This window comes from Falco biarmicus, chromosome 10 (genome assembly GCF_023638135.1).
Source record: "Falco biarmicus isolate bFalBia1 chromosome 10, bFalBia1.pri, whole genome shotgun sequence".
NCBI classification, from domain to species: domain Eukaryota; kingdom Metazoa; phylum Chordata; class Aves; order Falconiformes; family Falconidae; genus Falco; species Falco biarmicus.
The window spans coordinates 14,087,661-14,109,703 of NC_079297.1; the positions used below are offsets into that span (position 1 = coordinate 14,087,661).

Genomic DNA, 22,043 nt, shown 5'->3' on the forward strand with positions numbered 1-22,043 from the left:
TGTGTGCCAGATAAAAGAATTGCTTATTAACCAAATTCTGGCAGTTTGGTTATGTATTTTGTTTTTTTAAAAGTCCTCTATGGGATGGGAAATACAACAAGACCTCAGTGTGCACAGTACAGCTGAGCCACCTGCAGTGAACTTTCCCTCTCCAGGTACTCAGTTACTAACTGCAGTGTTATCCTCCACTTGTGGCCAGCAGTCAAAGAAGAAATCTCAGCATTACTCCACGTTTCCTATGCCAAGCCCATCTTTCCAAAGCAAAGTTTTAATCCCTGATCACCTGCCTCCTGAATGTAACTACACCCCATCACGAGCTTCGATCTCTAAAATAGAGATCCCCTCTGAAAATGCCAGTGCCTGGGGGTCTCTGGCCAGCTAACGCCTGTTGCAGCACAGCTTCCCTGCAGAATGGTTTAAAAAAGCAGGTCTTTGGCTGTGGTGGGCTGTAGGGGACCTCAGCCTTTTATATGGGACTTAACAATGAAGTTTTAGGAAACAGCACATCTATGAAGCTCCTGACACGCTTGTTCATGTTGGTCTTGATTTCTATGGAGTTGCTCACGCTACTGTCTCTTCAGACCCAGGTGGCTGCCAGGAAAAGGTTTCTGCAGATACCAGAGGCCATGGACTTGTGCTCGTAAGGCAGTTAGATGCTTTGGAAAGCCCTGTCCTGCTGCGGAATAATGCTGTCATGCGCCTACAAGCAGATTTTGTGATGCAGTCCCACCTGCAAAGAGGGAATGCAAACGCTTCCAGTCTGCATAAGACCTTCTGATAGCTACTGTGATTCTCCTGTGTCTTCCTCATTCTTCCCACCACCTTTGGAGCCCATCGCGCTCACACCTCTAGTTCGGAATTTGAGAAGCAAGTGGAAGCGTCAGAAAATCTGTTACACAGGTGATGCCTCACTTACAACAGCCATGAGAACATTTCTGCTATGGAAGCCAAATATATATATAACATGCTAAAGATAATGACAGAGTGTGCATTATCAGCCTCTCATCGCTGTATAGTTATTGGTGATAAATTTGAATCTATGGTGAACTTCATACACCTCACATCCTTTACACTGACTATCAGTGAAGGTGACTCCAGGCGGAGGCAGCTTATCTCCAATAGTGTACCAAGTTAATTGAAATGAGCTTAAAACCAGCTCAAATGATCAAATTCCTATACACACTACTTTGGTTCTATCTCTTCGGCAACGTGACAGGCGACCTGCAGAATTACAATGCGACAGAAATCATGATTGCCAGGAGAGCTGGTCAAACACGTTTGAGGAGTGACAGAACCCTGAGCTTGGTTGAGGAGTACACTACTGATAAACAATCCCTGCTATCTGAGAACTCTGGAGGATGATGATGAATAACAAAAAACCTAATGTGAAACAGAATCATTCTTGACATTACTGTGAACTAGTATTTACAATGCTTGCCCCGCTGCTCACCCACCCTTTTTCAAACTGTTTTTCCTTTACGCTATGAATTTGAGCAGAAATGTTTATGTGTCTTCAGGGAAATTGCCTCTTGCTTATGCTATCATCACAGCACTTAACCTGCACGTGGGGAGTGATGCCATGAGGCTGAAGTGGCCGGTGCCACAAAAGATGTGACGAGTAGCAGCCATGGTGTTTCCATGCACCAGGGCTTGCTCACAGAGGCCACCGTGAGTAACACAGATCCTTGCCCAGCCCAGCTCTCTGTGTCAATCTTTGTACTGATTCAGTCACCAGTTCTGTCCTTTTATTTGCCCAAGACCTTCTTTTTTTACAACAATACCTTTATTTGTGTCCCACACTAACTCAGATGTGGTAGTCCATGCTTAAGCAAAGTAAAGTGAAGCTGAGGTAGGTGCAGAGAAGGGCTACTTAGCAATGTGGGGAAACAGCCCCTTCTCTTAAAAAAGAGAGGGAGAGAGCCTGCCGTGTCTGGCCTTGCAAACTTGAGGCCATAGATGATGCTGTTAGCTGTCTCCCTCAGTCTGGAAAGCTGCACATCACCACCTTGGAAAGCTACTTAGACCTTTCCTCCAAGTGCCCACTGCCCATTAGTAAGAGACTCCTATGTTCATCACGAATGCAAGTAATAAATACAATCCATATACAACAAATGATCCTTCGGGCAATTACCAAGAGAAATAAGTATATATTTTTAAAAGCACCTTCATGAACTCTGTTTGCAATGATTACATTGCTCAAGAGATCTTACATCAATGTCTTTCTCAAAGCTGGACAACTTTCCTCATGGTAACAAATAAATGCACTTGTTATGGTGTACTTGGTTCTCATAAGGACAGTTACGCAAGGACAGCATCAGTGCTGCCAGAAAATGATATAAAGAGAGAGAAGTCAGTGGTTGCCAAAGCTGAGCTTGTACCTTTTGAAATCTGACTCTCCCCCAAAGACACAATTCCAGCCCAGCAATATTTGCAAAGGTGACACAACTCAGTGTGTATCCCTGTCTAAAATTCATTGAGAGCAGGAGAAGGGGGGGTGGTGGGGGTGGGGGTGTGTTAGAAAAAAAACCCTCAAACATACCAGCATTTAAGGACTGGATTTTAAAACAAATGCACAATGAAAGGTTATGCTGTCATTAAAGGAATAGCCAACACTTTACAGCAGGAGTTAACACAGTGCTGCTGCAGACACTTTGCATTTGCAGCTAATCTGCCAATGATTAAACGAGCTGTTATTGAGCATTTGCCCTGTTGAACTAGGTTTTTCTTATCCTTATTAATCATTCATTTTACACTACAGTAGCCTCCTGTCTTTAAGCAAAACATTATTTTTTCCGTTTTTTTTCCCAATGAAGCAAATTTAGCTTCTTTTTTTTTTTTTTCCTCTGGTGATGTCCTTTACAATCCCAAGAATGGATAGCTGAACAAAAGCAGGAACAAAACCTGGGAGAGCTCTAAAAAGCGTGGGGAAGCAAATTCTTTTTGCACTAAAACTTAACGGAGTTAAAAGTAGAGGACATGGCTGGAGCCACTAAGCTCTGGTGTAAACACGGCCATTTAAGAGGATTTGCATACCATTTATTAACCTTCCGGAAGAACTACACAGACCCCAGTCAGGGAAAACAACTGTGTACACATGTTCATTTCATTCTTATTATCAAAATATAGCTTCTGACAGCTACTTCCGAGCATTTTCTGTAGGCACCGGGAAGGGGGTGGACAGATTCAGCCTCTTTCCTGTCCTCTTTGGGTTTCATGAAATCTGGAATTCATTTTTTAGCTACATTTTAGGAGGAAAGGTGTGAGCAGCCACCTGCTGTGCTTCAGGTATTTGTTAAAGTTCTGGAAACAAAGGTGATGCCGGCAGCCCCGCAGCGAAGGACTGCGGATGCTGTGTGGATGCATCTGTGGGTGCTGGGCGCTGGAGATGCCTCGGCTGCAGCCCAGCGAGGACCATCTGCAGTGCCGGGAGCTGTCGCGGAGCCTGAGGCCCCTCACACCTCCTCAGGCTCCTCCACAGGGGCCCAGTCCCCTCCTCATCTTAATTTAGGATTTCAGCCTGTGCCACCACAGTTTATGCCTCAGTTTCCTCAACAGCAAACAGGGACAGCCAGGCCGCCTCTCCTCCCTTGGGCGCTCCCAGGGCTCTCCTGGCCACACGAACAACGAACAATGTCTCTGGCTCTCTTGCTGCTGTTAACGGTCTGTATTTACTACAGAAATTTCAAGGCCTTAATAAAAACTTCCAGCCTGCTTTCCTTTAGGGTAGCTGGGCTTCAGAGGGAGCAGCCAAATGGGATGGCATCATGCCATGGGTACAAAATACCTCGGGGCTTAGGAGAACCAGATTCTCATCCTACCATAAATTTGCACAGCTCCAGAGTCCCTCTGATTACATCTGCACTGCTAGCAGAAAATTGGCCAGAGCTTTGATCATACAACCTGCATGTTCTTGGAACCACTGGGGGCTTGACCACGGCAGTATCTTGAGCTGTGGGTGTCCCTGTCCCTTGGCAGGAGCCCTGGTGTACCAGGACCTCATGGAGGATGAAAGGCCCCAGGAAGGTACCAGAAAGGTGCAGATTTCCATCCCCAAGGATGCTCTGAGCCAGCACCTGGGTGTGAATGGGGATGAAGATCAACCATCATCATAGACATGTTCAGAGGTGTCAGGGAGTCCTACAGACACACACACACATATTCAGTCACTCATTCACTCTTACTTTGAAGCTCAGTACAAGGATGTTACCAGTTAAAAAAACACAAAACAACAGAAAATAAAGATGATTAGAAGGGATTTTTCCTCCCTTCATTTCCTCTGTGTTGTCTTTTTTTTTTTTTTCCTCTTTTTCACTTTAGACATGTTTCATTCACTTTCCACTTTGGTTTAGAAGATGGATTAACTAATACATTTTTTGCTTTCCTATAATGTTGTAATGTTTAGTTTGCAAGCACTGCATAGGAACAGTCTTAAAATAAAGCTCTATAATTGATTTTTCATTTTTTTGTTTAAACTACAGGATCTATGCCATTGCTATAGGGCTTTATAAAACCCTATTTCTATGTGTTTGTTCTTTGGGTTGTAATTTATTATGACAGTAACTTCTTTAAACTCTTAATGTAATAAAATCCACCTTCATAATAGCCACACAACCACTAAAAATCTAGCAACGCCTTCCAAAACCCAAGGTGAATGTGCAACTGAGAAAGAAAACCTAACATGCGATACGTTAAAGATGTGTAGGAAAAGTGTAATTAATGTAAGACAGAAAGCGAAAAAGAAAGTAAGTTTTGAAATCTCTCCCAGTGATCACATACTTCACAGCGTAGTACAAATGCAGTTCCAACAGTTATTTTTAGCCTGGCACACACGGGTATATTGTTACCCAGCCTGCTGCTAGAAGTAATTTTAAATATCTTTCTGAACAATCAAAGAAGATGCTATATTCAAGAACAGGCACAGAAGTCGTCCTTATCTCACATTCTCCATGAGAACATTTGACCTTCCTGATTTGGGTTCATTTGACAAGAATTTGCTGGCTGCTTAAAGATCCGCATCTCATGTAGAATGATTATAATAGAAGTTCGTATCACAAACCCTACACAGAACAGCATTCTCTTTACCTACAAAAAGGTGACATTTTCCAAGCTGTTACCTAGAGAGCAAAGGACAAATGGAAAAGATCAGTCACATAAAAGCAGCATTATCATAACATCCCATGGCAATTTCAGAGTTCTTTGAAGGCCAGATGCTTCTGCTCCATATCTAAATTTCCTATAATAAGAGACTCAATGGAAGCACAAAACATACCTGTGTCACAAAGTAAAAAATCATAGCTAACCTACAATTTCAAGTAATTTTCTATTCGGAGTTGGTCAATTTTTTCAGTGTGGAAGTGGTACGGTTCCCCTAGTGTGCCGGAGAGAGACAACAAAATATTGCAAGTGAAGTTGAGCAAAACACTATAGACAGATTGAACCATTGAACCAGCTCAGCTGGGTGGGAGTCGTGGCTATGGACTTGCAGCTGAGTCTGATTTTCCTCAAAGTGCCGGAACTGTCTGGCAGGATCCCATCTCATCCCTAACAGCTACTCAACAGCAAACGCAAGCGACCCTAGGGCTGGTAAGCCAAACCCGTGCTGCACGAAGGGAAAGCCTTTTGGTGGTCTCTGCCGACGCCAAAACAGACACTTACAATGTTTTTTGAAAATGCTTGGGTCTGCTGCAATATATGGGGTGAATTTGTCGTTGATGTTCAGTGCCCAGACTTCTGTGAAGCCTCTGAAGGTTGAAAGTCAAGGTTTGGAGTGGAAACCAAGAGCAGGCAGCCCTTGGCGCGACCAGAGTGGTTTGGGCTCAGCGATGAGCAGCCCCTGGGTACACCCCCAGCAAGCTGACATATTCCAGACTCCGTGAGCTCGATTTCCTTGCACAGATGGCAACCTTGCATGGAAGGTCCACAGTGAACTCTAAAACTGTCATTTCAACCAAACGCTCATGTCGGTCCTGCCTTTCTTAGGCCAAAATCATGCCAGACTATCTGCAGGAGCTGGGGAAAGAGACTGGCTTTAGAGAGTGTAAACTGACTTCACTGGAACTACTGCCAAGCTAGGCTGATGGAAATAAGAGGAAAATCACGGTCTTCCAGTTTTAATTCCCAAAGGAGGCAGTGCCTTTGCACAGCCCAGGTTCCCACTCACTTAGCCAAAAGAGAACAAAAACGAATAAGAAGGTGGGTGATGTCATCCGCAGAATCTAACCAATGCACATGTCTACCTGGCCTTGCTTTGCTAAATCATCTTGAAATACAAGCTGGTTTCCTGGTTGTTGTTATTTATTTATATATTTTGCCAAAAAAAAAAAAAAAAAAAAAATCAAAATCGATTCTTCTATGATTTACGGTGGGGTTAAGGCAAACGTGAAGCCCATGTTAAGGCTGTTCATCTCATGATAAGGCAGCAAAAAGGTCAACAAATTACTCTCTCCCTAATGGTTCATTTGAACCAATGAAAACAGGATATTTTATCCTCCCGGGTCAGGCCTGCTTAGAAGTCCTGCGTCCCCTTCCCCCCTTCCCTCCTCAACCTTCCCCCACTACCTCCTCCCTCTCCCCCACTCCCAGCCCCTTTCTTTTAACTCTCTATCTCTGATCCTCCAAGGTGACCTTTTCTCCCACTCCTAATACCAAATTTTCTGGCTGAGGGATGCCGAGTGGTGCTGCCGCCCTGGCCGGGGGTCCCCAGCTCCGGGGGCAGGATGGAAGCCGCAGCCCCAGGACGGGCTGTGCCACTCACTGACGCTGCCATGCCAGAAAGATGGAGGGGGTAAAGCCCTGCGGTTCCTATCCTGCTTGGGAGAGGTTTACTTGGCAATCTGTGCCTCATCAGTTATAAACTCGTAGGGGATGAGCTAGGGCTCTTCTGCTTTAGCCCGAGCTGGAGCAGCGAGCGCTAACTGCCGCCTATTAGGAATAGTGATCACATCTAATTGTTATCCTTGCTGCTGATTGAAGGGGGAAGCGGAGGGATGGGAAGTTCAGCTGGGTGACATGATGCAGTTTTAATGAGTCTCTCTTTTTCTTTTCCTTTTCTTCTTCCATTTTTTCCCCCTCCAGCCTGGCTGTTTTAATATGGAAATATAGTAAATTCTAACAAAATAAGGCTGGCGCTTAAAGCACAGACCGAAGGCAAACCTCCAGGAGTCTTTCAGCAGTCGCAGGGCAGCAATAGCACTACAGAAGCAATTAGTTCCTTAAGTTCTTTAATACAGGGCCTTTGGAGGGGGTGGACACTAGATTAAGCCCTGCTTCATTTGCCTATTTATTCAGCTGTCAGAAAGCTGAAAGGGTTAAATCGTCTGTTGGAGAAGAAAGACTCCACAGAGGCAGCTCCTGGGGTGACCATCCCCAGCCAGCAGCCCTGGTGCAGGCAACGTTGGCTCCCTTGCAGCACAGCCGATCGCTGCAGTATGACCTCATGCATTAAATAGTTAAAAATTAACTTTTTTTTTTGGTTGGGGTTTTTTTTTGTGGTTTTTTTGGAGGGGTGTTCTCTCCCAGCAGATGCAGTGTGCTGCGTGGCTGGATGTGCAGCAGAACCTGACTCAGCAAAGGCGCCTGATGTCAGAGCAGCCCCAGCAGTGCTGGAATTCACCCCGAGCAGAGGCGAGCAAAGCCCGGGACAGTCTGCACCGAAAGCCAAAAACATGCTTTGCAGAATTAGCCCCAGTTTAGAAAGAGAGGGTTTCTAAGTGAAACCGGGAGAGGCTGGTATGCAGCAACGGACTCTCTGTCTCTAAATAATAGAGGGATTAAGCTCCACATTTGGATCTGGTTTGTATTTGTTCCCTTGCTTGCTTTTCCTTCCCTGCAGCCATGCGTGCGTCCGAGTTGTGTACCTCAGGGCTAGGAAGAACTGATGCTCCCCTGTACGTTCCAACTTGTATTTTCAACATCTCATCAGACACCAGATTTAAAAAGTTCACTCTCCCAGCGAAGTTGCTTTGCTTTGTATGCCTCGACGCACACCCTGTGCATCAATTGTGCCTGTACCAGGGAGGGTTTTAATTACAGAATCATGTTTGCAGTGCATTACCAGTTTATTCCTAATATAGGTCACTAATTTGGATTCTCTTGGCTGAAGTATCCCTCAGCACAGTTTGCTGTAACACCTGACAACCTATATCCAACCCCAGAGCATTTGCTCTTTCTCTCTGTATTATTTGAGATATAAATCTGAGAGAATCCCTCTTCGCAATCTAAGAAGGGGTGTGTGTGTGTTTGGTTGTTGTTCCAAAAGATTATTTTTTTTTCTTGAAGAATTAAAAATATAGCATATTCAAAGTGGATTTAGAGAAAGAGCTCACATACGATCGCTTGCACACAGAGCAGGATTGCCGGTGCCTACAGAGTATGATAGCTGAAAACACAGAGATAGCATGTAATGCAATTTTGTTATAGCATATCACTGAATTTTGTAAATATAATAACCTGAAATAAAGTATTAAGACAGATTGATGTGCCTGGGTAGCACAGCTGAGGATTCAAATATTTACATCTAACATGTTCCAGCTTGTTCCTACTGAAATCAATGGAAGTTCTCCTTCACAGCTGATTGCAGTGGGGAAAAATTGATCCAGCTTATGCAGAATAATGATGGGAGGGGGAACGGGCAAGTTTAGCTGAGTTTTCAAATGTTGATCTCTTAGCTCAAATCAGCTCTAATTTCTTTGTTTCTTGTGGGGTTTTTTTGTTAGAGGGGAAAAAAGGAAACTCTTTTCTTCAACGTCCATAAACAAAATAGAAATCATCCCAATGCAAGGAAGGAGAGAGGGAAGAGTGAAAAACCTGTTTTATGTGCATCTTCTTTTCATGCCTTAATGATGCAAAACTTCCTTAGCCACTCTTTTCTATTTGCCGCTTTATCTACCCAAAGGATGAGACCACATCCTGCTGGAATCCGGGAATTTGCTGAGCTTGCTCACAACTGACACAAAAACTTCAAACCAGTTTTGAGCTCCAAGTCTGAAAATGTAAATATAGAAAAAATATCGTACCCTCATCCCCAATTTATGTGCCATCACATTTTCGTACCGCTCACCTACCTTTGTTCAAAGAGCACCATGAACAGGTATTCACTGAGCTGCCTGCTAACATCATTGCCTTTTTTTTTTTTTTTTTTCTCCCCAGGACTGCACAGCTTCACATTAGCAATTTGGGTCTGAGTATTCATCCTCCAAACTGACTTCAAAAGACTAACAAAAAGGCACTAGTTCATACTTGCATGGAGACAACAGCGATGCCGCCGTTAGTCACAGGAGAAGGAGGCTCCAACCCGGATCTCAGAAAGCTGAAATCTTTTGAAAAAGACGAAACCTATTTCAAATTGTTCCTGCAGAGGGTATTTTCAATTACCCCTCCCTAAAACCTTTCCCTTTGATTGACTTAAAACATCATGAAAGTTCTAGGAAATATAAAACTTCCGCTATTAAGAATCACGCACACACATTTAGAGCTAATGCAAATCTCCACGCTAAAAGCACGCCACTTCAAAATGTTTTCTCAGATTAAAAGCCGAGTTTTCAAAAATAAAGCTGTAGCAGCTACAAAAGCAGACTGGAGAATTTTGCTAGAAATAAGCAGGAAACACCTCATTTTTCCTTCAAAGAAAATTAAATCAAATGGATTAATGAAGGGCCAGGAAAATCATCAGGAAGGCTCCTGACATTTCCAATAGGAGTTTTGCAGGGAAAGAAAATGGCAGTTCCCAGACCTCCCCAAACAACCCAAAGAAATCTTTTCTGTGATAGGTGCCTAGAAAGAGGAAAAATGCACACTCCAAAATATTGCACCACCACTCAGCAAAGGGCAAGAGAAAACCATCCCACTATTTCCAGTCTCCTGACTGTAAATCCAGCCTATCCCGCCCCCCCCAAATGACTGCGGTATTTTATCTACAAGGTTCCAATGCCTTGTTTAGTTCATTTGGTTTGGTTGTGGTTTGTTGGGGGGGGGGGTTCGATTGCATCTGACAAAAATCATAAACCTTTTAGCTGCTGAACATTTCCTGCGCTGTAGCGCTGCTCGCAGCATTCCCGGGAAGGTTCATCTTTTGTGATAAACAAAGAGTTGGGGGAGGCAGATGGAAGCAGCCGCCCAGCCCTGCTCTCCCATCCCCTTCTGCATCCAGGGGAAGGGAAAAGTCCCTTGCAGGGTGTGACCTTGAGGAGGATGCTCCGTTTGCAGATTCTCGGGAAAGCCAAGTTGCACCCTCTGCTCCGGACGGCTCCTTCACTCTCCGCTTTTGCATTCTGATCAGCTTTGCAGGGCGGCAGGGCCGGACGCTCAGCACCAAGCCACAGGCGAAAGTGTAACTTTGTGTTCCTCAGCTGGGGGAAAACACTGGGAATACAAATTGGAGCCCAATTCGTTTCCTGGCGTTATGTCACTGTAAATTTAAATGGCCCTGGCATTGTGAAGCTCTCTCATTTATTTTGAAAGCCAAAAAGATTTATTCTACCCAGAAGTCATTCAAAGTAGGATGGAGAACAAGCAGGACTTGGTTTGCCGTTTTCCTAACAACAACTAAAGTCAGAGCTGCTTTTTTGCTAAGTTGCAGAGGGGTTTAGGGCACTTTCACTTCTCTTCCAAAATAATCTCACTTTTTTTCTGTGTTTCAGGAAGCTGTCCTACACATCTTCTTCTGACATAACTCCTGGTACTCTGATGGGCCATTTACTTATTATTATTACCCCACCTGGGTTTTAAGTAGCAGCAGGTTTTAAGTAGCAGCATCCGTGTGTTTCTTGCACATGCCAAACATGAATGTCCATTCACAGGAATTCAGAAGATCTGGGCAATTTTGGGTCAATCACCTGGTCACAGACAAAGTGTTCCTGTTGAGGACTGTTCTGAGACACAAGTAAATACTTAGCATTAACCTCCTACCTTCTAGAGGTGGAAAAACCATCTGGGGAGGGAGAAATGACCCAAAGACGATGAACAGACCTGCCAGGAAGCTGAGCTTATTGCTCATGTTCCTGGCTGGCAGCCCCATCTCCTTACCACTACTCAAGCTCTACATTTTTGCAGGGTATGCAACTGGCATATGGAATTTTTAAAAGCAATTTTGTAAAGATGGGCTTCTATTTCTGTTCATGCCATAGCTTTTAATCCTGAGGCAGAAACAACCAATGCCTGAGTTTTGCATGCATGCATATGCATTACCTGGAAAAGGCAGGCGAATGTCAGTTTTGGGTTTCTACCAAAATCTTTCCTTAGCTGAGTTTTTCTCAGGAACTGGAGAACAGACAGAAGCAGAGCCCTTAAAATATGTTTTCAGGATTTAAAATGCAAACTGCACCCTTCCTCCCTTCCCCACATATACTGGGGGTGAAATTGAACGCACTGGGTAACTCTCGGATCACTCCTAGCTGGAGTGCAAAGTGGCCAAGGAGGACATCGTACCACCGAGGCGAATACCCAGTCTGGGTACCAGCTCTTTGTTGGATAAAAAACACAGAGGGAGGTTGCAGCAAAATAAAAGAAGGGACAAGAAATATTCCTGATTGACCTGCTATCATTTGAATACATGGGCTCAGCCTTATGCCGTGCAGAAAGGCTCCAGCCCCTAGGCCAGCGCTGGATATTAACTACGCAGAAGAGATTTCAAGCTCTGCCTTCAGGGTTGGTGCTGGATTCCCTTTTGTCATATATTCATATCTCCTTTGTATGCAACCCATTAGGCTGCGCACAGGGTGTCAGGTGTATGAACGCAGCCCCACACACATTGCACCCACACAGGCGTGCAGCATCCCTGCATTTCCGTGGATGCTCAGCAGTTAGGCAGGGATGCCTGTTGTTGGACTCCGTTATATATGGCTGAGATATTCGGCCAGCACCGCGACCATCTGATTCACTTGTTTACTGCCCACTCCAATGGGAACGGGCCCTAAAATCTGGGAAAGCTGTAAAGAGCACACATTCGATGAACTAAGAAGATGGATGTTTGTTCATATGTGTTCTTTTAGATGTTTATTGGCCTAACTGGCTTTTCATTAACTCAAGAGCTCTGCTATTTATTTTAATATTCCAAACATTTATGACCTTGTAGCTATATCATCTGATTCGTTCTATATATATGTTCTAGGTCATCAACAGTTTGTTTTCTTTTTCCTAATGCTGGCTTTTAAAACTATTTGATCAGGTCATACAAATTCTTACCGAGGAATTCTGAAAAACCTTCAAGGCTTGATCTTTTCTGGACACAGACACCTCATTGAAATTCAGGTTTGCATATTCGAGTGTAGAAATCAGATTTATTGAAATAGTGCACAATAAAAAAGATGTTTTCCCCTTTCTTTAAACAAAGGAGTAGCTGGCAAAAAGTTGCTGGCTCTATTTGTATGTTTAGAATGTCATGGTTCACTTCTATGGGGTTTTAGTCCAGTTTTACTAAACTCTGGTGTGTGGACAAAGTTTGTCCTTCAGATACAGAGGGGAGAAAGAGTGTAAAGGGGGGAAAACAAATAATTCACTTTTTGCGAGTGAACTTCTCTTTTCCTTTACTATTTACTCTGACTCCAATCAAGCCCTTATTTCTTAACCTTTTAGAGGTTTATATCATCAAGATAGAAAGAAGTATTAAAAGCATGGATAATTATCACTTTTCCATTTGCATCCTCTTTAGAAGCTTTCAGCCTTTGGTTTGCACACCCCAGAGATACTGGTGTGGTCCGTGTCTCCCACCCAGTCCTGGACCCATGGAAGCTGGTTTAGCTCCGCAGACCTCACTGAGTATCTACACCTACTTAGGTGAGTTTTTTTATCTTGTCCTCAGGTTTGCTATAACTATGATCCCAGCTAAGTGACAGCAAGGTGAAAAGTGAATAATACTGTTTTCAGTGCTGACTGCATTGAGTCCATTGTTCTGAGAGTTCGTGAGCAATGGGCATGGGCAACACTGCATCACTCAGGATCTGGCTCTGCTAATACACAAGTGAATTACCACACACACAGAGAATACCAGAATCTGATGGGAAGAAAAGGTCCAAGAATGAAATCAGGGCATAAAATAATGAGCTTTCTGCTGGACTAGAACTGTCATGTCATGGGAAAGGAGCAAAGTGAAGAGGCTGAAAATTCACCTCCTCTCCCATCCTCAGAAGGGTGGCAGGGACATGCAGGGATACAGAGCTCAGGCTGTCCCAGCTAGACCTAATACAGACCTTCAGGCACGGAAAACACCCTTCAGACCTCTGACATCTCTGATTCTCTTCTCACAATCTTCAGCCTCTCTTCTTTATTTGAGGAAGAGAAAAATCCACTTGGCATTTGCAAATGGCTGTGATTCAGTGCAGTGAAGGGTCTCTACCACCAGCAGCCTCTCCAAGCCTTGGGAACTCCTTGTGCCATAATGAAACCACGTCTGTTGCCAAGTGGAGAGTCAGTGAAGGATGGATGAGTGGGGAGATGCTTTCTCAGGCAGGCTGGGCTCTACTGCTTCATGAGTTTCACATCTATGTGCTGCGCCAATTGGGGTGTGCATCGGTCCAGTCGTCTGCCCCAGATAGTGTGGTTCTTGGGCAGGTGAGGGGTGGATCAGGGTAGCATGAGGACCATTGGGCAGTGGATCAGCTGTTAGAGAATGAGGGCAATGATCCTTTTTCAGCAGCATCTCACAAAAACCAGTGTCACAAATGGTGCCCTGGTTCCAACAAGAGGATACCTGGGGCTTGGGAAAGCCCAGAGAAGTGGATGTAAAGGCAAACAGTGAATCTCATCACCAATTCATGGTAACAAGAGCCTACAGAAGTAGCACTCAACAAATTTCTCCAAGCTCTTAGAGCATCTTAAGAGCAGATCACTGTATCACTTGTTTTATGAGTCTACGGAGGATCCGACTGGATAAGAAATGCACATATTTAAGTTTATGGAAAGCAAAACTGAACACTTGGTGCCAGCTATGGACATGCTTAGTTCTTCACGTTATAAGGAATATTTCTACCCTACAGGGCATTCTGACTGACCAAACCGGAATGAGTTGTGTAATTATTTAATCGCTATAGCAGGATGATACCTGTTATTAATACTATGAATAATAAACAATGTCTAAAACTATAAACCTCGAAGAACAAAGTCAGACAGATGCATGGCAAGAAAAAGAGTGATGTAAAAATGCATGTGTCTCTAGTAAAGATGAAACAGTGGCACAGTAGGAGTAAGGGAAGTGGAAATATTGGGGAAATAACAGTATGGTCCCTGTCTTGTGCTGAATCTGCACAAACACACACCTTATGAATGGTCTCAGTCCCGAGGACTTAAAATTCATGGCTTAGGCTGAGTGAGAAAATGCCTTTACGATGTCTGGCTCTCTCTCCTGTCTCTCTGAGGGATGATCTTCAGGTGTAAAAATAGCCAAGCCAGTGGATTTTATTGTCTCCAGCTGGATTTTCACCTCCATGCCCATCAAGAACAGCTTTCTCACAGAAAGGGATTGCAGAGAGAGAGGGGGCAAGGACTGCCAGAAAGAAGTAAAAGAGGAGCAGAAACCAACACAAGGGAAAGAAAGAGGCCAAAAAGAGAAAGAAGCAGGACAAGGTCTCTGCTCGTCTGTTTTTTGAGGGAGAATGAAGAGATGCTTTAGGAGGACCTGCAAGGTATAGAGGGACAGGATGGGAGAAGCCCAGCAGGGTAAGAGACAGAGCTGAAACTGATAAAGGAAGGTTTCAGTGCCAAATAGGGTGACATTCAGATAATTTTTCCCTGCTGCCACTCTGCTGAGTCTAGACCTGACATCTCTGCGGGCAGGTCCTACACAGGCTCCCTGCCCTGGTCACCTCCCCAGCTGCCCCTTTCTCTCACATCTGTGTGCAGAGCAAGAGGAGGGACAACATTTTTTGTGTTTTATTTTCATGTAACAAAAGAGTGACCTGGATAAAAAACCACTCAAGATCTCTTAAGTCCCCCTCAACCCATCTCCACTCCAAGAAAAACTCTTTTGCCTTTGCATATTACCATCTCCACAGATAGAGAAGTGGAGGTCCCCACGGTGCTGGAGAGTCTGGTGTGGAGCCCCATCCACCTCCCCACCACCCCACACCACCTCCACCTCTGGAGGCAACAAGCCACATCTCTAGCAGCAAAGCCAGGGAAAGTGCTTTAACCCTGCAGAATTTCCCTGAATGCCTTGGGAGAGGGTGGGAAATCTATAGGGAGGGGGAAAAAGAGGGTACTGCTACTAAAAATAATAACAACAACAACAACAATAATATTAATAGAACCCAAACACAGAACTCCACATGAATGAACTCTTCCAAGGTCACCTGGCATGGAGGCGGGTGGGACAATTTCCTCCCTGCATCCTGTCCTCTAATGAAAGATGCACTTTAATGTGCTGATTACATTTGCACCAAGTTCTTTTAAGTGCAAAACAAATGCAGAAACTCCAGAGATTTGCTGCTGCTGAAAAAAAAATAAATAAATCTGTACTAAATAATTATCATAAAGCATCCATTTGTGTATGTAATTCTTGCCAGGCTTACAAATTAATAATATTAACAGATCTCATGTTGTAGGTTCGGGGCATTGGGTTTACACCTCAACCATAATTTCATCAAAATTGTCCAGCAAAATACATACTTTTTAATTCTAGTGTGTCGGTGATGACACAAGGAGAAAGAGGAAATAAATCTCACGGGGACAGTGTGGACACGAGGGCCTGTTTGTTCTGAAAAGAACTGGCAAAAGAAGAAGAAAAGAAACAGATCGCTGCTGTACATTAATTGTGCAAGGGATGCAAAATGGCTGAAAACAGAGGAATGGTATTTATAAAGCTGCCTAGTTTTCAAAAGATCAAAGGCAGAGGTAGAGAAATAAGCCACCGGACGTGTCTAATTGCAAAGTGTATATGGTAAAATAAAAAATGAATCTCTGGCTGTTTCACTTGCTCCCTGCCTTCTGCAGAGCGCTGGGTCTGCTGCGCAAGCGGTGGCGGGGAATGGCCACGGTGATGCTGCAGCGCTGCCTGCGCGGTGCTGCCCGCTGCGCCAGCGCGTCGCCCAGCGAGGGCAAACGCGGAGCCTTTGGAGGAGAGAGCTCGGAGCAGGTCACCGGGCCGCTGGCCGTGACACCCGGGGTGGCACTCTGGGGACACGCCAGCTCGTTGCCACTCGATGCTCGCTCAGAGGAAAAAACCTCTGGGATGCAAATGCCCGAGTGTGTTTTTACAGGCGATGAGGAGAGGCCGGATTCCCTTGCACGTCTGCCCCCTCCCCAAACGCCCGACGGCCGGGTGGGCTCTGCAGTTTGTCCACCCCAAGCTGCAGCCACCCTCCCTCCAAATCCCCCTGGAGCTGTCCCCACCGCCCGGGACAGGGCAGAGGCCACCAGCAGGAGGGGGGATGTGCAGGCTGGCAAGGGGACAGGGGCGGGCAGGGCGGGCAGGGTGGGCAGGGCAGGCAGGGCAGGCGTAGGGACAACCAGGGCAGGGACAGGCAGGACAAGGACACTAACAGGCAGGACAGGGACAGGCCGAGCAAGGGCAGGGCAGGGATGAGCAGAGCAGAGCAGGGGCAGGCAGGGCAGGAATAGGCAGGGCAGGCGTATGTAGAGCAAAGGCAGGGAAGGACAGGCAGGGCAGGAGCACGCAGGGCAGGCAGGAGTAGGCAGGGTAGGGGCAGGCAGGGCAGGGACAGCCAGAGCAGGAATAGGCAGGGACAGGCAGGGCAGGGACAGGCAGAGCAGGAATTGGCAGGGACAGGCAGAGCAGGAATAGGCAGGGACAGGCAGGGCAGGAATAGGCAGGGACAGGCAGGGCAGGAGCATGCAGGGCAGGCAGGAATAGGCAGGGACAGGCAGGGATGGCTTCCAGGTAGCCAGGGAAGGGGGGAGTGCCTCTCTGCCAGGATTTTGGGAGCCAGGCCATGTCCTGGGCCAGCGGTGGCAGGCAGTGGCTCTCTCCCGGGAGGGCTGCTCGCAGCCTGGGGAGGGGACGAGGGGACCCCCGGGGGAAGGAGACCCCCTGTGCCTCCCCCCCCCCCCCCCCCCCGCCCCTGCTGCTGCAAAGGGCCGAGGAAGCGCCTGCCCTCTGCGGGAGGTCCCCGGGGCTGGGGGGGCTGTAGCCGGAGGGTCCCCCTGGCCCCACACCTCGGGGCAGGCAGGGAGCCGAGGCAGGAGGCTCAAAAGAGCAATTTCACAATCGTGTATTGAAATTAGGCTGGGCGGAATTGCATTTCCCTGTCCCTTTAATCCAATAAGTCAGAACTTCTTAACTGATTAATTACAAAATTAATGAGTAAAATGGCAGGGTTTCAGTGAGGCACGATGGTAAGGGTTTGCTGTTTGTTTTTTTTTTAATGTTGTGCTCTTTAAAAAGACTGATGGAAGTAAAGTTACCTCAAAGCATCAGGGTGCTTTGATGCCTATAATAGCAATTTAGTTATTACATTAATAGATTTCTCCTTTATTTTTAACTAGGCATTGTTAAATATGTTCTTGTTTTGTCTGAACGAGGAATATTTGAGCTTGCATTTATTCATTATACGAATTCTCCCCGCACAAAGAATTATTTGGCGTTATTCCTCCACCTGAAAACTCGGCATTAAACTGAGATTATCAGCGCCTTTGGTGGGGAGCGCAGGACTGACACAGCGCCGTAACCGTGCCTCACCCGGCGTTACCCCAGCCAGCCCTTCAGCAGCAGAGGTGGTGTTTACAAACACACTCTTCCCTCTAGAAACTACTGCATCAAAGAGCACAAGCAACCCCCGAGACTGAAACCTCTACCCAGCATCCCAAATAGATGGAACTGATGGTTGGAGGTAGCACCAAAGCGTCAGGTCAATGCACACTAAACCCATGTACCACCCACCCACACCCTGCCCCCCCCCCCCCCCCAAAAAAAAAAAAAAAAAAAAACCTCTGCTGGAGAAAATACAGATCTGATGCTGCAGCAGCAAAGATACAGTAGTTTTACTCTCTCATAATGAACTCTGAGGTGCCTTCATTTCAGTGGATTGTCATGCTTGTCACAGAGGAATCAAAGGCAGAGCTGTCTGGCAGAGTGGTATTTGCAGCTATTTGCACTTGATTTCTCCCCGTGCAAGCCCCGGCGCAGGATGCTGCAGCTCAGGGGCTGCAGCAGCGGCTTGCAGTGGCGCCGGGTACCTCGGGGCAAATGCTGCCGGGCTGTTGACAGGCTGCTGAATTTGTTTGGAAAGCTCTCTTTAATCAAACAGGCTCCTGCCTCCATTAAAGACTAATATTTTTAGGGCAAATATTTAAGGAGAGGTGAAACTTGAGGTGGGTGGGAGATCTTTTTTCCTTCTTAAAGCACTCCTGGTAAATAAAGGAAGAGGAAAAGGGGACGGCAGTGATGCCCAGCAAAACACAAATGTGTGTTTGTCCCCTCAGCAGTTGCTTGGCGAGTGGAGCATCAGGAGCAGGAAGGTGCCTTTCCCCATTACTGGGACCCTCATTAGAGAGATGGGCTGATTTGGTGAGGGAAGGTGGGAAACCCACGATGGCAATACTTCCCACCCCCGCCCCATTCCTTAGAGTAAAACAATCTCTCCAAAGCCCCCACAGCCAGAAGCATATTCCTAGGGATGGCTTGAGGTAAATCTATTCCCTAACAGGGGGAATTTTTTTTTTCTGTATGTTTTTTTCTAGGAAAAAGGACTTCCCACAGCCTATGTGGTGGCACTACCTAATGCCATGCTGCTCTCCCGAACACAGAGCTGAGTACTGAAGTCACCTCCTGGAAGGGGTGCAGGGTTGGAGGGGAGGGGGTGCAAGGATGCCCCCACTGCAGAGCAGCAGCCTGGCTTGGGCTCAGCCCCGGCTGTCCCCTGCTCAGTCACTGCTCCAAGGTAGAGGAATGACCATGCTAATGCCACTGCTCAACTTCCGAGGGGAAACTGAGGGCTACAACACCAAAATTACACATGAATCGGGAAGACGTGGCTGCAGAGACCTCCAACACGAGAGGTGTCCCCGCCTGTACGGACAGATGGACAGCAGCACAGACATACCGGCTCGGTACCCACGGGAGCTACAGGAATTTAAAGATATATTCTGCAAAATATCTCCATAAACTAGATATATATTGCACGCAGTAAATAAGCCATGCAAGTTGTACAAACACAGCTGGAAAGATTTGGAGCATGCAGGGCGTTACAAGCACACATGGTGCGTAAACACACATGCAGCCTGGCCATATAAATATATGTGCCGCCCCAATTATATATGCATTAGAGAGAGAGAGATACATAAATAAACCCCTGTGCATTCAGTATAGCCACGCAAACGGAGCTATAAAGCTTTCCCTGACAAGTGGGCAGCATTGTACGCGTGGGAGATGGGCTGCAGCTGAGCCCACCCGTGCCGTGGGGGCATTTGCTCCCGTTTTGCCTTCCCCGAGGCAGATCCACGTGCAGCCATGGGGCTGCCCAAGCAGGTGGTGGGGAGTGGGGCAGGGGTACGGGGCCAGGCGGATCAGGGGCTGTGCCAAGGTACGGGGGGAGGTCTGAGCACCCCCATTCTGTACCCCCCAGCTGGAATAAACATCCATGGCTGGACTTGGGGGGGGGGGGGGGTATCAAGGGAAAGCAAAACCAGAGGGATGGGGGGTGGGGTGGGTGGGTAATTATGGGGTGCCCTTGGATGGGGGGGGGAGTCAACACCAGCCAGAGATGTCCCCAGAGAGGGGGACAGCCCTCACACCCTCTGCCCGGCATCCAGGGCCCATTCACAGCCAGAGCCCCCTCCCGCAGCCCTCGATGCAGGCAGAGCCTGCACCCGGTTTTCCAGAGCCATTTACCAATATTTTGCAGAAACCCCATTAAATAAGTGGCGAGCGGTATTTAAACATAGCGCTGTAATTATTAATTCCCCCCACATCCCCCCCGCCCCCCCTTGAATGCGAGGGTTTAATTGGCTCCAAGACGAGGAAGCTACAAGCAGTGTTATAAAATGAACTGACCCCGCAAAATGATGCAACATCTGGAGGCAGGGCAGCCAGGGAGGCAAGAGCATCTCTGCGGAGCATCCGTATGTGCAGCCTGCGCTGATGGGAAGGGCCCTACCGAGCCGCATCCCGGCTTCTGCCTCGTAAATCCCGGGCAGCCTTCGGAAGCCTCCAAGTGTGGTAAGAAAGAGAAGCCCCTTGGTGCTTACCTGCCCGCCGCGAGGCACGTCCCCTCACCACCTGCAGAAGAGGAGCCCTCTCCTTTCAAACAGCCCTAAAAAATTTCCCCTAAGTCCACCCAGGCGATTATTTTTTTAGAGCTAATCAAGGAAATAAAGTTAAAGAGGAGGAGAGCTCCTCTTGTTTGGGGTCTGATTTGGGGGAAGGAGGGGGTGGGGGGAGTTAAAGAGACCAGTTGCTGCCCACTGCTTTGACCAGTGAGGGATTCAACCCTTATTACCATTTTGTTTTTGTCCAGATTTGAAAGTAGGGCCCCCTGCATTCAAATCATCGCCCTCCATCGTTATTGTAAAGGACAGGCCTTAGTGGGCCCCCTTTGGATTGTCCTCCATTAACAATCCCTTCTTTTGTGGAGGTGTTTCTTTTTCTATTCACACACATTGCTGATGGTACTTCAGGCCCAGCTCTTAAAGAAACTGTTTGCAAAATTATACCTTTCCGCACGCTACTCCACAAGGAAGCGCGGAACTGTAGTTAGGAAAACATTATTGAGGCTTGTAATTTAATTAAAAATGTTAAAGCTGGCAAAGGGGAAGGGAGAAAAGGAAAAAGAGCATAAGAGTGCAAAAGTAGCAGCCGGGTTTAGTTTATTTTTCACCTCTGCAGCAGCACAACGCTGACCATGCAGGGCTGGGGCATGTGGGGCAGTACCCGCGCTCCTGCCTGCGCACACATGGCATCCGCGCCCGCCTGCACGGCAGCACACGCTGCCCACGGCCGTACGTGTGCCTGCGCTCCTGGGCCAAGGCACAGATGAGGCATCCAAATACCCTTCAGCAAATTATGTTGTTAAAATGGGAATGCAACCTTGGATGCGCGTGGACAGACCCTGAGGGGCACGGCCGTGCAGCGGGCGCCTGCAGCTGCCCAGTGCTCCGGGCAAGGCTCTCAGCTGGGGTAGATGTGGGGGCGGTGCACATGTGCACGCCGTCGGTCTCCTCCTAAGAACCTCTTGCTTTAAGGGTTTAGGCTGAAATAAAGATGGAGGAGCCGCATCCTGCTCAGCATCCTCGCTATCAGAACAGCTCAGAAGCACGTCTGCAGCAAGGACGCCCTTCCTTTGGTTATTGTTGTTTTCCCCATCACTAACAGATCTGTAAATGTTCAAAGAGCAACACGACTTTAAAAAAAAATAATAATAATTCAGCTGGCAAAGCAGGGCAGAGCCTGACCTCCGGCTCCATGGATGAGTGCTTCACTGGGACCCCCGCTGAGCCAATGTGGACCTTCAACATCAACTCAGAAATTGGTGTGATTTGCCTGGGAAACCAGCAGTCATAGAGCAACTGGCCTTGACAAGATGAAGAGGAAATGTATAGAAGACGTTTAATGGGTCGCAAAAGGAGGAGGGGGGGAGAAACCCAGCCTGGAGAGCTGCATTTTATGTCTGGAGGGGCTCTTCTGCAGGAAGGAAAGGAGAAGGCCTGGGGGGGGAGACTTTCCCAAGTTGGGCTTCATTTCCCAGCCATCAGAAGCCACCCAGGAATGCTCTGCCCTGCAAAAGGTTATTTCCCTGTCCCTGGCTGGGACTCAGGCCCGGGCTGGGCTTCCAATAAAAACGGTGATTTCTTTAATGTCAGTGAATAGCTGAAGGCAGGCTGGCTGGCGAGGCTTTGTACATAGACGCACTGGGCTTGGATTATGCACGCCTAATCGCCTAATTTTCTTCGAGTGATCTGGATGCCGTACTCTTGGGCTGTGGAACATTTTATAAATAGCTGTGCTTGGAGTTAATATGATTTACTGGAGAAAGACCGGTTAAGCAATTCCCCACCTAAGTAGAGCAGTAATGAACAGGCTCTGGAGAAGATGCTTTCCCCACTGGCCTCAAGAGGGGGTGGGCAGGGAAGCAGGGATGCAGAGGGGTGATGTTTATTTG

General features: G+C 47.0%; 1 long non-coding RNA gene across 3 annotated transcripts in view; it reads right to left on the minus strand.

The window, feature by feature from the left end:
• Window positions 1–20,092, minus strand: part of LOC130156536 (uncharacterized) — a 189,414-nt gene extending 169,322 nt beyond the window's left edge. For 2 of the 3 annotated variants that reach the window (XR_008824459.1, XR_008824458.1), the window contains exon 1: window positions 19,940–20,091. This is a non-coding gene — a long non-coding RNA (uncharacterized LOC130156536). Of the gene's footprint in view, window positions 1–19,939 lie in introns of all 3 variants that reach the window. The other variant, XR_008824457.1, reaches the window with a different exon arrangement.
• Between the last annotated feature and the right edge of the window lie 1,951 nt (window positions 20,093–22,043).